This window comes from Tachypleus tridentatus, chromosome 8 (assembly GCF_004210375.1).
Source record: "Tachypleus tridentatus isolate NWPU-2018 chromosome 8, ASM421037v1, whole genome shotgun sequence".
Lineage (NCBI taxonomy): Eukaryota > Metazoa > Arthropoda > Merostomata > Xiphosura > Limulidae > Tachypleus > Tachypleus tridentatus.
The window spans coordinates 125,414,273-125,430,647 of NC_134832.1; the positions used below are offsets into that span (position 1 = coordinate 125,414,273).

At 35.5% G+C, this 16,375-nt stretch overlaps 1 protein-coding gene across 6 annotated transcripts in view; it reads right to left on the bottom strand.

Annotated features, from left to right (window-relative positions):
• The window catches only part of LOC143223427 (uncharacterized), a 146,540-nt gene that overhangs the window by 125,869 nt on the left and 4,296 nt on the right, over nucleotides 1-16,375 (bottom strand). For 2 of the 6 annotated variants that reach the window (XM_076451386.1, XM_076451384.1), the window contains exon 1: nucleotides 1,909-2,502. The exons of 3 other annotated variants lie outside the window; for them this stretch is intronic. The gene's annotated coding sequence lies outside the window, so the exon portion shown is untranslated. Of the gene's footprint in view, nucleotides 1-1,908; nucleotides 2,503-16,375 lie in introns of those variants that run through there. One more of the 6 variants, XM_076451399.1, reaches the window with a different exon arrangement.

Genomic DNA, 16,375 nt, shown 5'->3' on the forward strand with positions numbered 1-16,375 from the left:
GCCTTCCCTCTAGTCTTACACTGCTAAATTAGGGACGGCTAGCACAAATAGCCCTCGAGTAGCTTTGTGCAAAATTCCAAAACAAACAAACAAACAATTGTTTCTATGAAACATGCAGGATAATGTTACCTTTGATTATTGGAGTTTGTAATTCTAAATTGTGTACTTTCATCGGTTTTTTGTTGTTGTTTTTTGTGCTTCTAACTCTCAATTTGTGATATGGAACAAAATTGAAATAGAATATAAAAAACCCGCCATATTACACGGATTAACATAAGGGTTCCCCATATATTTTATCAAACCACACTTTTGTTGGACAAAATGGACCTGAAACCACATTTTTTTAAAAGTGTGTGTGTGTGTTTCTTTAACAAAGTTGCATCGGGCTATCTACTGAGCCTACCAAAGGGAATCCAATCCCTGATTTTAGCGTTGTAAGTCTGTAAACTTACCGCTGCAGTAGCAGTGTTTTTATTAAATAACTATAATACAATACACCACGACCATATATACATACGATAACAAAAAATCACTGCTGACGATATAATTCCCAGAAAATGACACTGAGCACCGTAGTGTAAGTATGCCCCTCAACTGTTAAGGCAAAGGGCCAGACAAACTTAAGAATAGCCGATGGTAGGGAGACACCTTTTGTAGTTACTTAATCACTGAACAGTTAGCCAACAAAAAGAAACTCCAAACTATTATATATTAAAATTTAATCTCCGATAGCCGCGAAGCAAGCAAACAAATGAACCTAATAATAATAAAATCATTGCAAATGTTTCTTTTCACATTCTTCTATTTGGCTGTTAGTTTAGAGTCTACTATGACTTAGTAGTGAGACAATCTACGGGTTCAAATACTGTCACCGAATATGATCGACTTTTTAACCGAAAGGGTCATGATGTGACTGTCAATCCTACATTGGTGGTGGTGACTAAATGTCTCACCTGTAGTCTATCACTTTTAAATTAAGGATGGTTATCGCAGATAATCCTCGAGTAGTTTGGTGCGAAATTAAACAAAACAACCGGCCAGTCTGTAACCGTAAATTAGACATGGTCCAAAACATGACCTAAATCCCGATAAAGAAGATATGGACGTAATTTAGAAGTCTACAAGTATGAGGTTTTGAAATACTTTTTGAGTTTTACAAGCTGGAGCAAAATATTTGAATTAAATTATTTTACGTTAAAGCAAGAAAAAACAAAAGAGAGAAAACTTATTACTAGTGACAGTTTGTTTGTTTGCTTGTTATTAAACACAAAGCTACCCAATCAGTGCTACGCCAGCCACTGGTATCTAAACCAGATTTCTAATGTTGTAAGCCTACAGACATGCTGCTATGCCACTGGGGAAGGGGCTACAAGAGAGAAGCTCCGATGTAATAAAATACCTCAGCTTAAGCCTTAATTTATCTAAATTTAGATTATTAAAACACTGAAAATAATATATCAATAAATTACTGTACGACGACTCCAGTTTTGAGTACCATTCTTTATTATTTTTAATTAAAAGTTGTAATCAGAGAAGAACTGGAAACAATGTGATAAAATTACTAGCTTCTACTCAAAAGTAATTAAGTATACATTTATATTTGTATCTAACTTTACATTAAAAAGCAACTTGTATATACGACCCAAGCCAATCATTATGTATAACAAACTGTGGAAAATACTTTATGAATATATATCATATAGCATAGCAAAAAGCATAAAAACTAATGCCCGTGTTAATATTACACAGACGTTCATAATAATGTAACCGGGTTTCTTCCTTGGCTATTTGCACGTTTAGACACAAAAATATACATGGATAATTCACCGAATTTACCTAGCAGTAACACACACACAAACTATTACAGTTTAAATGCAGTGAAACTGTGACAACAGTCTACTACCCTACCTGATAGTTAGTTCATCCATATTTATACCCTTTTGGGTCATTACAAACACCAGTGGCAACGTTCGATTTACACGAACATCTCAATATTAACTAACTTCTTGACAGTGATATGGTACGAACTAAATGATACCCACACTGCAGTCTAAAGCTAGACCAGACAGTTTATACACAAGTGACTGTCCTGGCAGAAAAGCTAACTGACATAGTGCTGTCAGTATTACATGTACTAATATTAATGTTTTACTATTAGCACAAAGCCTCAGGTCCAAGTTCTACTTCACTGTGTTACCAACATATTTACACAAAGAACGCACACAAATGGTTAAAAACGCCATCACCTACACTTGTGTTGATTAGTTTATCAGTTATGACACTAATCGAATGCTGAGCAGCACTCCGAGAACAAAAATAACAACGTTACAGCTGATAGATAAACACACTCCATTCAATATTCTCGCAACTCTGTACTGTAATGTTTACGATCATGTGCGCACGCACTACAAGTATCGAAAATTCCTACAGAGTCTAGACCCAACCACAACGTGGGCCCAGGGGGGAAGAGAAGTGGCTTGTTTAAAGACTTTCCTATCTCCCACCTGCTTCGTCCACCACAGAAAAGCTCAGGTATGCTGATAGAGATTGTGAAACAGGTGCTACTGTTAGGGGTCCTCGATCGCTTTGTACGGTGAGCGAACACTTAAGAATAAATTAATTTCTATCGTATCTGTCTCAAACGCGAACTCTATAGCACAGTAGCTCGGTTAAAACCAATCGACTGGGTTCTGTCGACTCGTAACGAGAATGGATAGAGTATATTTGGAAAAGAAATATCTGTATATGCATATATAATATACACACGTACAACATAAATTCAAGAATTAGAGATATAGTAATACAAATGGTTTATATAAAAAAAAATCATGAGTGATTTCTGCAAAGATCTCAAGAAATGTGAGATTAATTAGTATGTAATCAAGAACTTTCGTTTTCTTTTTCAATATGTACGTACGATGTAATAACTTACTAGGACCCATAAAGGAAAACAGGAAAAACATCTTCACCATTCCTACTAAGAACGAATAACTGAACTATGAAATCGCTGATATGCAATGAACCAGTTGATATTACGCATGGACTATTTATATTTTGGAGATCTGATAATTCAGTTCTTTAATAAAAAAGTAAAGCTTAGTGCAATGATTTTGTTTCTGTCAGCATGCACCTTTTCAGAGAGCATTTGGAATGCATAAAATATTTTTCGATATAAATATATTTCAAGTGGAAATCGATCCATCATATTCCTACTTGGATGTCAGCTGTTATTTACACACCCTCAGTAAGTAAACTTAACGGAAAATCGAGCAACTCCAATTTACAACAAAATAAATTCACTGGTGGTTGCTACAGGATTAATATATGCATTCTGAATGTACTTACTTTGAATATATATATATATATATATACAAATAGGAACTGATTAAAGGATTTCTCGATATAATTTATGTGCGAGAAACCTCACCAATCAATATAGTATCAATATAGCATATGCACAAACAAACACAGTGTTTCAGATTTAATATACGCTAATTAAATAAAATAAAACAACCAGGATAATACATATCTACAATTGCAGACTTACAAAATATCTTTTTGCATAGATAGCTCAAAAATTTGTTACCATATGCAAATATCTTCAAGGATAACATTTGAGTTGCCTAACACAAATGTTTTTGGAGCAGCCATGACCATGCCACTCATATTTTGCCAGTCTGTTTGTCATGCTTACTTGTATGTACTTTTCACAGATATACTTAAGGCGTGCTACTCGTAATCTGAGGGTCGCGAGTTCGCATCCTCGTCGCGCCAAACATGCTCGCCCTTTCAGCCGTGGGGACGTTATAATGTGACGATCAATCCCACTATTCGTTGGTAAAAGAATAGCCCAAGAGTTGGCGGTGGGTGGTGATGACTAGTTGCCTTCCCTCTAGTCTTACACTGCTCAATTAGGGACGGCTAGTACAGATAACCCTCGAGTAGCTTTGTGCGAAATTCAAAAAACAAACAAACAGATATACTTATATATTAATCTGGAAAGAGATGAAAGTTAAAACAGATTAACTGTACTAGTCTGAGACAACTGAAAACATCATGCTGAAAACAGTTCAACTAAAGACTAATTAAGTTATTCTCAAATGAAATAAAATTGGAGAAATAAACATATGAGAATGATATAACTGTAAAAATTGCATTAATAGGTTTTGGATAATATATTTAAACAAGAAAACATTTTAAAATAAAGTAATGAGAAGAGACAAAGGCACAAATCAAGAGTCGGAACAGAATTATAAATACGAGAATTAGTTTTACTTTAGCTAGTGAATGAATATGAGTTAGCTTTACTTTCATTCATTCTTTTAAGACTTGATGAAGCATATGGAACTTTGTTAGTTATGATATATGATCTGTTGTTCAATAGTCTTGTCATGAAATTGTACAAGTATCTTTTTTTTTTTTTTTTTACATTACCTGGAGTACAACTGGCATGGTATATCCTTAGGCCTACAAGTTGCAACAGTATACAAGTAAAAGCAGCTTATGCAAATACAAAGGACGAAATTTGCTATTGTTACGAGGATTGTTTGTTTGAATTTCGCGCAAAGCTACACGAGGGCTATCTGCACTAGCCGTCACTAATTTAGCAGTGTAAGATTAGAGGGAAGGCAGCTAGTCATCACCACCCACCGCCAACTCTTGGTCTACTCTTTTACCAATACATAGTGGGATTGACCGTCATCTTATAACGCCCCCACGGCTGAAAGGGTGAGCATGCTTGATGTGACGGAGATTCGAACCAGCGATCCTTAAATTGCAAGTCAAATGCCTAAACCACCTGGACATGCAGGGCCTACTACTTAGTATAATCTATATAAATATAGTAGTACTGTATGTTGTCTGTCCATGTAACAACTTCGCAGGGTGTGAATGTATTCTCACACTGATTAGTATGGAGGTTCATTAGGTCCATGCGGATATACATAAACATATTCAGTTTTACATTTTGCCATTTTTACGGATTTGTTTGCGTGTTTTGCCGCTCTTTCGCACTCTGTCGATAGATTTTCACCCATTTTGGTATGAAAGTATGTTGGATTCATGCGAAGATACATACAAATTTGCAGTTTTACAGTCTTTAGGAGTTATTTCTTTTCAGTTGCATATAAGTGTTTGTGTTTTCTTAGAGCAAAGCCACATCAGGCTATCTGCTAAGCCCACTGAGGGGAATCGAACCGCTGATTTTAGCGTTGTAAATCCGGAGACATACCGCTGTACTATGCAACAACTATGAAACAACTTTCATGTCGTAAGACAATTTTTCATTAATCATGAATTTATATAAATTCCGATCCTATGAAGGATGCTTCAGTTAGTAAATAAATAAAAGAAGTTGAAACAGTATTTTGCTATTCTATGAATAAATATGTTCTGGGATCTGTACCTGCTTGATAAGTATTATCAGAATGTGTTTTAAGTAAGCAATATTTCAATGTTTCTAGCAAGCCACATTCTATAAAAGTCCTTATATGGCATAGAATGCATTTAAAACAAAACTACTATTGATTTTACATTTTTCAGGATAATGTACCTTTAGCTGTTAGTGCACAAAGTAACATTAAACAATCTAATAAATTGATATCTTGACATGCCACCCTAAAGCAAAACAAACCAGATGGCAGCACCCCTGCATATGTTCTAATCTGTAATTGTGTATAGCAACTTACGATACGAAACAGTTGTATGCCAAGTTTGTTAATGCTAGACATGAACAGTCTCAGTTTAGTCATTTTTTTAGATGAAGAGTCTCCCTGAATAAGTGACATTGCCAACTGCGCAATAAGCAAAGCCCACCAGGGAGATACAACCAGTTGTAAGAAATCTAACCAAATAAGTATCCTTGACAGCATTTATAGATTACACCATTTTGCTGATCACTCATAACCCAGAACTCGATAAACAAACACTGTTAATTCTTAGAGCTAATAACAGATTATGTATAGACCACATAATGTTTAAAAATACATTTTTCTAAACTGTTTATATATCAAATCGCCTATGCATTCATCACTTTGTTGGTTACTGATTCCCTAATAAACAAGTACGACATGTACAAAAATGCAAACAAAAACACATTCATTGGTGATCAGTACTGAAATTTATCTTGCGAATTACTAATGAGATCATCTATATATTGCACATTAAAAAACAAGTGATTTCATCAAATGGTTTTGGTTATTTTTAGCCGCGGCATAGCGGCTCATTAAATGACTCAGGGTTTGTTTTTCACGTACAAACTTTTAGTACATCCCTCCGTTATTTCTTGACCGATTTAAAATGTAATAAGAATTTTCGACTGATATATCTTAGCACATCCAAGATATCATAGATTAATTTGCTCTAATTCTGTTTAAAAGAATTTCAATTTGGAGGTAGGCTGTTAAAGATCCTTAGAGAAATAAAATCCAATCGGGTATGGTCGCGCCCCAAGTTTGGTATGACTGGCGCACAAAAATATATCTAACAAAAAAAGAAAAAAAGGCCTCATAGTTTAATTAACTATAATCCTGCCTAAAAACATTCAATTTTAGTAAGGCTGGTAAATATTCTAATGAGTAATAACATCGATTTTCTTTTGTATGCGAAATTAGTGTTAATTAATCTATGAGTCATTTCTCTATTTTTATATGGGCCCGGCATGGCCAAGCGTATTAAGGCGTTCGAATCGTAATTCGAGGGGCGCGGGTTCGAATCCTGGTCGCACCTAACATGTTTGCCCTTTCAGCCGTGGGGGCGTTATAATGTGACGGTCAATCCCACTATTCGTTGGTAAAAAGAGTAGCCCAAGAGTAGTGATGACTAGCTGCCTTCCCTCAAGTCTTACACTGCTAAATTAGTGACGACTAGCGCAGATAAACCCTAGAGTAGCTTTGCGCGAAATTCAAAACAAACTCTATTTTTATTAACTATATTTTTGTGCGTCAGCAATACTAAACGTGAAGCGCGCGTACACCTGATTCAAATTTATTACTCATCTGAACCTCTAACAGCTTACCCTCAAATTGAAATTCTTTTAGGCAAGATTACAGTATATTAATGTTCCAGATCTTGGGCGTGGTCAAAACCATCAGTCAAAAAGGTTTGATTTCCTAAGTCCAAAACTGCAATTAGGTCTCAAATAGGTTAAAAGACGACGGAACTATGAACTAAATATTTGCACTTGAAAGAAAACACAAAAACTCCATAAAACAGAGCCATTTTATGTGTCGCTATGTCACAGCTAAAATATTAAAAACACTCAAATCCTTGATGTCATATGAATACCCATTTTAAAGTTGATATTAACAACTGATTTAAGTCAGCATTTTTCAAACTGGGGTCCACGAGTCATGTCTGAGATGTCATAAAAATATTTTAAAATCTATAATTTAAAGAATATCTTTTTTATAAAATTAAATTTATATGAATTACAATATTTAATTTTGGAACGCAGGTTTTCATGTACACTGATTTTTTTCAAAACTTAAAACATCGATACGTTTGAGGATCCGTGAAAAATAAAAATTAAAAGGGGTCCTTTTAAAAGGGTTCATTCTTTGGAGTGTTATTATGAACGTGTTGCAAGGTTGCACGAATTGCACGTGTTGCACGAATGTTATATTAAAGTCTATAATAATTTTATGATGAAATTATTACGTTTATTAATTAGTTCTTCTAATCTATAAGTAAACAGATATAACGACACATAAGTTTGGTTTGAATCTCATGCTAAACTGCACGAGGGCTATCTGAACTCGTCCTCCGTAATTTAGTAGAGTATGTTTGTTTGCTTTTAATTTCGCGTTAAGCTACACGAGGGCTATCTGTGCTAGCTGTCCCTAATATAGCAGTGTAAGAGAAGAAGGAAGGCAGCTAGTCATCACCACCCACCGCCATTTCTTGGGCTATTCTTTTACCAACAAACAGTGGGATTGACCGTGACTTTATAACGCCCCCACGGCTCAAAGGGCGAGTATGGTTGGTGCGGCGGGATTTGAATCCGCAAATTACGAGTCGAGTTACTTAACCACCTGACCACACGGGGCCGATACGCAAGTACAAGTTAATCAGAACAAATTTACCAGTGTAAGTCAATAAGATCTGTAACTACAGCGATGTTTAGTTCACAACATGCTTTTCTTATAGATATATGTATATGCAAACCTATCTCTTTTTTTATTTGTTCGTAGTTAGGCACGAAGCACAGGCGAACTGTGTTCTGCCTACCACGAGTATCGAAACCTGGTTTCTAGTGTTGTAAGTTGAAAACATACCGCTGTGCTACTTGGGGGCGTACCCTGATCGAAAGTTAGGTATTGCAGGCACTACAAGTAAAATTGAATGGTAACATTGTTAACCTCATAAGTTTTAATCCTAACATTTTCACATTTTTCTTACAACTCACAATGAGTACCTTTAAGTTTCAAATTTTTCTGGCACGTGTTTATTCCAATTTACACAATCATACAGATCTGGTTAAAATGCGCTAAACAAAGATATGTAAACTGATAGCTTATTTTCTTATGAACCCTTACGTAGCTTGCTCTTACATTTAACTCAATGTACTGAATGGGAAATAAACTCGCAAGATCATTGAGATGTGCTATTGTTTTACCTTATTAATCGAATCTAAATGTTTGGATACATTTCCCTTATTTATCAAATACATATGTGTCATATGTACGTGCGTAAAATTTTTCGCCAAGGTGAAGGCCAAATTTCAATAGTACTAAGCCTTAAAATGCCTAGATTTCACACGCTACAGCCCGGCATGGCCAGATTGTTAAGGCACTCGACTCGTAATTTGAGGGTCACGGGTTTGAATCCCTGTCACATCAAACATGCTCGCCCTTTTCAGACGTGGAAGTGTTATAGTGTTACGGCTAATTCCACTATTCGTTGGTGAAAGAATAGCCCAAGAGTTCGCGGTGAGTGGTGATGACAAGCAGCCCGCCCACTAATCTTACACTGCTATTTTAGGTATGGCTAGCGCAAATAGCCCTCGTATAGCTGTGCGTGAAATTCAAAAAACAAACAAATGTATAGACGAAATAAAGGTTGGAGATTTTGAGTCAATGCAAAAATAGCTGCGTGGTTGGTTTAATTTGTCATTTAATAATTTGCTCTCCAGTTGCTTTATTGTGTCACTGGTGTTTTTTGATACTTCAGTAAAGCTCTTTCTAAATATCTTTATTTACTCCAGTTTTTACCTCATCTGCACTTTTGTCATTAAAGCCTTTCTATACTCTTTCCAACTTACAGTTGTAATCTTTCTGCATATTTCCAGTTGTTTCATTGATATTGTCTTAAATCACATTTATTTTTTATTTTAATGATCTCTTAAATAGCATGTCCCATTTTGCAGATGGCCCTCGTGTAGCTTTGTGCAAAACTTAAAAAACAAAACAAACAAACAATAATAAACTACAAAATTAAATAAATTTAGAAAAATGAAAAAGAAACAGTAAAAGTTCTGTGACCAAATATCAAAAAGTAGCTTGTTGAAAGTATCAAACTCTGTAACTAACTTTCAAATATACGAAATGTTAAATATTTTATTACCCCTAATGAATGATTTATGTGATCTACAAATGAAGTGCAGTGGAATATACACGTGATACCTTTTATATCTTTTACATTAATAATATTTTATAATTTTATTATTTTTAAGAAAGCATAGTATGTAGAATAGATAAATTATGAACGTGTTAATAAAATGCTTATGTCTAAATTTTATAAACGTCAGTAGGGCCCGGCATAGCCAGGTGGGTTAAGGCGCTCAACTCGTAATCTGAGGGTCTCGGGTTCGAATCCCCGTCGCACCAAACATGTTGCCCTTTCAGGCGTGAGGCGTTATAATGTGACGGTCAATCCCACAATTTGTTGGCAAAAGAATAGCCCAAGAGTTGGTGGTGGGTAGGGATGACTAGCTGCCTTCCCTCTAGCCTTACACTGTTAAATTAGGGACGGCTAACGCAGATAGCCCTCGAGTAGCTTTGCGTGAAATTGAAAAAAAAACAAACAATAAACGTCAGTTCCAAGTAAAGCATAAAGAAATTATGACCAAATAGCCCAGTGGTAAAGCGCTATGTCTTCGTACTTACAACGCTAGAAACCGGGTTTCGATACCAGAGGTGGACAGAGCACAGATAGCCCATTGTGTAGCTTTGTGCTTAACTACAAAACAAACCAAATAACCATCAAACTTTATGATATAAAATTTTCGTATCTACTCTAGCTCATACCTGAATACTTATATCTGTGTTATTTTATTTATAACGCTGGCACTTTGAACTGCCTTTTGAGTTTAGTCCTTCACAAGGTTGTTATGATGAGAATCATCGTAGTGGTAAAAACACGTAGAAATGATGCTTTCGAAGCGTTTCTCGTCTCCAGACATTTTATTCGCTAAATGAAACAGCAAAGCAGACCTAGAAATGTTCTTCTGAATTAATATGTTATGATCTCCTCTCCAGTGAAGTTTTCCAAGTTCAGATAAGCCTTCTAAAGAATACCGACCGAGTTCGCCGCCCTCGTGGAACAGGTTTGATCAGAAGAAACAAAACAAGTTTTTTTTAGTCTTTCCTCGTCTTTTCTACTGAAAACTAACGTCCTGTCAGCTTTGGGAGAAACATGATCAGGAGCCTCAGTGACATCAGACACATAGGAACCAATCAAACAATAGCATGCACTTGCAACGCGAGACAATGACCTGATTTTTGATCTGACCCTCCGAATCAACAAGTATGTGACGACATGATGACCTGTTCTGTCCAGAAAGTTGTTTCATTCGAGCAAGTTTTATCGAGATTATATTAGTAATTTTTCTTCCAATGTTTCATTTACCTAATGAACAAAAGGTGGACTCTTCTTCAAGTATGTAGAAAAGTGAAACAGGAACGTATGATGTACTCACTTGGTCATTTATCCATATGTAGGTCACTGCCAGTGACGTATCTCATGATGACTCAGTTACACTTATATAATTATTTCAAACACAGTCTCTTACATCATCTATAAAGACTGCTTGCCCTGCAATTACGAACAAATACTTTTAACAGATGTAGTTCATAGACGAAATATATAAAACAAAGTGAAATTTCTAGAAACTTTAGGTCACCAGCTAAATATTTTCAACTCCGAGTCCGATATGTATTTGTACAGAATTAATTCTAATACCAGATGTACTTCCGCAGGGTTCCCGAAAGTGTTTTGTTTCAGAGTAAATCAAACGAAAATTAAAAGTAATAAATATTTTTATTTTTTGCTTTAAAAGTTCATATTTCATGCTGTGTTGCAGCCTAAAGAGTGCATAATTTTTTTCCTGATTCATGACATACGCACGTTTTACTGACGTCACAACAGTTCAAATGGCAACGTTAAACGTTCCATATGTGACGGCATTTTAGTGTCTACTGACTGACTGAGAGACAAAACACTATTGTATGATACTGTCAGTAGTTAAAACAGATGGCTGCAGCGGTAACTCTAAGGATTTGCAATGGTAAAATCAGGGGTGCGATTCCTCTCGGTGGACTCAGTAGATAGACAGTTGTGGCTTTACTGTGAGAAAACACACACATACAAAACAGATCTTACCTCTAAATGGCTACTTTTCGGATAAATTAAATTGCATAATTTGCTTTTATTCGGACTAGTAATGAGCTATAGGAATAATACGTTTAGTTGAAAGAAAAATAAAAGTACATCCAAAATGTGAAATACACTGGAGTATGGTCTTGGAAAGCTTTTACTTTTTTCCAACAGGCGGCCCAGCATGGTCAGGAGGTTAAGGCACTCGACTCGCAATCTTAAGGTCGCGGGTTTGAATTTTCATCATACCAAACATACTCGTTCTTTCGACCGTGGGGGCGTTATATAGTGACGGTCAATCCTACTATGCATTGATAAAAGAGTAGCCCAAGAGTTGGTTGTGGGTGGTGATGAACTAGCTGTCTTCCCTCTAGTCTTACACTGCTAAATTAGGGACGGCTAGCGTAGATAGCCTTCGTGTAGCTTTGTGTGAAATTAAAAGAACAAACAATCCAATAGGCAGATTTTTTTTTAAATCTGAAATGTCTTTTTTGTAATGAAGAATTTCAAAGGCTATACGTCGAACTTGATCATACACTAAAAAGAATTTTAACGTTTTGAAATAAAAATTGACGAATACTATGCTTAATGTAATAATTATCCGAAAAAATCAATGAAACGACGGTTCCTGGTTATAAAACATAAAAAAGCGCTGTCCCAGTAGTAGACGCTCTAGCTGCAAGTCAGTACAATTTAAAAAAGTCCACAGTTATAGTACATTTGCGTTAAAACTCTGTATCAAAACATTAAATAACACAGGCCTGCTGGAAAGTTGTTTTGGTGTTAATAACAACTTTTCCATAATACAACTATGCAGATTTCGAAAATAATAATTTTTTTTTTTGTTACGAAAGGGACCTGGCATGGCCAGGTGATTATGGGACTCTACTCGTAATTTGAGGGTCGCGAGTTCGAATCCTCATCACACCAAACATGCCACCGTTTCAGCCGTGTGGAAGTAATAATGCTTCGGTCAATACCACTGTTCGATGGTAAAAGAGTAATCCAAGAGTTGGCGGTGGGTGGTGATGACTAACTGCCTTCTTCCTAGTCTTACACTACTAAATTAAGAACGGCTAACGCAGATAGTCCTCGTGTAACTTTGCGCGAATTTCAAAATCAAATAAAACAGTTCAATTCCAATATATTTATTTTCTAAAGTTTCACTTCTTTTGGGCATTAATCAACATAGATAATCAATTTTAAGACTTCTCCTATTTTAGGCAATTTTACAAATATATAGAAAACACCAATCAAGTTTATAAGCTTGCACGTACAGTTTTCAGCATCTATAATACTGTTCTTTGAGAACTATCTTCATCATGTTCTTACCTCAAAAGCGAAAGTTAAAAAAAATTTCAGTTATCTAGAAACCACGTCAGATAATGACACTAAATCATCACTCCAATTGTCCAGGCTTGTAATAACAGAAAGATACGTAATTTTTCGGGTAATGTTTATTCTACAAACCAAATAATGATAATAATAAATGACAGTCGCAGGAAACAACAATTTACAAAATAACATCATGAAATACTATTGATCTCTAATGTACGAAGATCCTCTACAATGTTTAAAATTGCTGTTATTGTTCAAGCTTCAAATTTACTAGACACAAAACAACACGATGAGCTCTATATGCTGTTATAAGATAGTCTTCAGACTTACATTTGAACCACTAGGGGCAAACTTTATTTATTGTTTTAAAACGTATAGGATCAAGAAGTATTCCGCGATAAACTATCGCCATCTTTGGAAATATCACAGTTTCGGTCTCTTGTTTGCAACATAATCCCTGGAATTTCTTCAACACTGAAATCCTTTTGTTTTTTGTTCTTGTGTTTTATAGTTAATGTTGGTAAAGCATATGTGCGTGCGTGTGTTTTCTTATCACAAAATCACATCGGGCTATCTGCTGTGCCCACAAGGGAAATCGAATCCCTGATTTTAGCGTTATAAATCAGAAAACTTACCGTTGCCCACTCAGGAGACCAATATTGTTAGATAATTTATTTCTGGTTCATGATTAACGCGTCAAGATTCAAATTTGTTCCTTTTCAGTTGCATTATGTACAATATCTCTGTAGAAGTAGCCAAACCAGACGTGAACTGTGATGAAAAAGACAGTGAGAAGACAGTCTAAATAGCAATAAACCACACACACAATCAGTTAGTCTTTTCTCTTTGTTGATAGACAGTATGTTTCGCCATTTATCTTCTTAAAGACTGCATACGAGCCTTTCCAGGATCGACTCAACCTTGGAAATATATCTTTGTTTTCAGACTGTACAAGTTTATATGTATAAACAGTGACATCATTCTGTCTCTTTATTTTTGTCACTAATTATCTTCAGGTTTTCAAGAGAAACTCGTGGCCAGAATTAATATTACTTCCGGAACAAATGACGTAACCGGCGTGGGTTTACTCAGAAAAGGTCCAATAACATTTTTAGTTATAGATATAACACGTGATACACAGAAATGACAGAATTTAGCCCTATATCTACGTTTTCTCATCTCCCTATATATATATATACCTGATTAAATCACTGTTGGAATGTTTTGTTTTACAAATCCATTTGAAATAAAACAAACTGACAATGCCTTGTTATTTTTGTCTGATAATTCGTAAGTTATACAATTCTGAATATAACCAGAAAGACGTAATTTGCTCTTTAGCTTTTCTGTCAGTGCTCCGTTTTTATGATTTGAGACACTGCTGCCCATTACAAGTTAAAGTATTCCTTTCCAGTATGAACTGCTTGTTTCCACCATTCTTCTCTGATAGTAGACTAAAAACATTAACTTGGAATAGTGAGTCAGTCTTGCGACATGTGTTTTGAAAAGAAGAGAACTTGGAAGAAGTCGCGACGTCTACAATTACAACGTAGGAACGATTTAATACAGCTAAATCTTTAACAAAGTCATATATAACAGTGAGGTGTTTCTGTATGAGAATGTTGAACAGCCTCGATAGTGGTAATTTGTAAACACACACATCCCTTTTGTGAAAAGAATATTGTCATGAGGTTTAAATAAATCACATTAATATGAATATAATATTTGCCTCCAACAGCGCCCTTAAATACAGCGCATTAGTTACATCCAAACTAAAGTGCACTTCATGAAATTTAGTGTTTCTTACTTTAAGCCTTTCTTTTTTTGTCCTCGTAATATTGTTTATACGCCAACAATTCCCCCTGGGGTTCTCCTTTTTATTATTTATGTTTCTGACCTTTAAGAATATTGTTGGCCCTTTCTTTGAATATAGTAATATACATTATGTCCTAGTTAACCAAAACCCCAAAATCTTTACTCCAGTAGCGGGTCTGGAGTGGTCCATTAATTAGCAAGACCAGACATTGAGTCCACGTGTAGAGTAGCCCTAGAGCTAGCGACGGGTGCTGTTGATTAGCTGTCTTCTATTCAGCCTATTTACTGTCAAAACTAGGGAAGGCTATACATAGATATCCTTTGTGTAGCTTTGCGCGAAATTCTGAAACAATCGAAATAAAGGGATTTCAGTTTATTGAATTGATAAAATGTTCGAATATTTGAATTTGGGAGCTGACAAATTCTTTCTTGTTTTTTCATATATTCCTATAAGCAATCTTAAATCTCCAAATCATCATTATTAGAAGGTGAATTGTTAAGATGCAAATAAAACAACACAAGTAAAATTTAACTCTTGAGTTGCACCGTTGTTTCATGAAGTCAACTAGGACCTAGATTTCATTAATATCATAATGAATAATGTCCAACAGATTGATTTTAATTTTGGATAATTAGAAAATGTTGGTTAAAAAACCAACAACACTTGATTGTCCTCCAGTCTGGATATTTAAAGTATCTTTGAATGATTTTGAATGTCTACTTACCCCCTGGTAGCTTAACGGTAAGCTTGAGGGTGTATAACTCTAAAAATCAAAGTTCGATACCTGAAGTGGCAAAATGAGTATAGCGCATGTAACCAGTTGTGCAGTTTTGTATTTTCAAGCGAAAAACGAAATAGTTTCGGAAAGAAATATAGTGGACAAGACAAACGTTGAATTTAAATAACACTTCTATCAACTGTTTCATCGAAAACGTTTAAAAATGTGTGTTTGCTTCGAACCGTGTATGTATTTCTTTTTTGTTTCTTTCGCGGAAAGCTACACGAGGGCTATCTGCGCTAGCCGTCCCTAATTTTGCAATGTAAGACTAGACGGAAGGCAGCTAGTCATCATCACCCACTGCTAATTTTTGGGATACTCTCCAAGCAATGAATGGTGGGATTAACCGTAACATTATAAAGACCCCACGGCTGAATGGACGAGCATATTTTGGTGTGACGGGGATTCGAACTCGCGACCCTCAGACCTTACGAGTCGAGCAACTTAACCAGGCCTCCGTGTATGTGTTATAAGCGCTGACTTGTAGTTACTTAAAACCATTGACTTCTTAGCAGCTCCCTTTCATCAGAACAGGATGTGAAGAAAGTTCCTTCAGCTATTTATTGAAAACACTGGTAAATATTTTTTCACTGATACATCCAGGAAATCGTCTAAAATGTCCTATCTTTGAGAAAAGGTAGAAATCGGGTGTTGTAGTAACGGTTGAAACTTTTAAATACAAAGTTACAGTTGGAACACAAATCATAATTGTTAAGTTATATCTCCGTCGTACATAGTAAACTATCAGCATCGACTGGAATATCAGTTATGGTAAAAAGATCACCAACTGAAATAATCTTCTAGAAATATCGATCTAAAAGTACGGTGACATAAACTGTTCACATTTTACA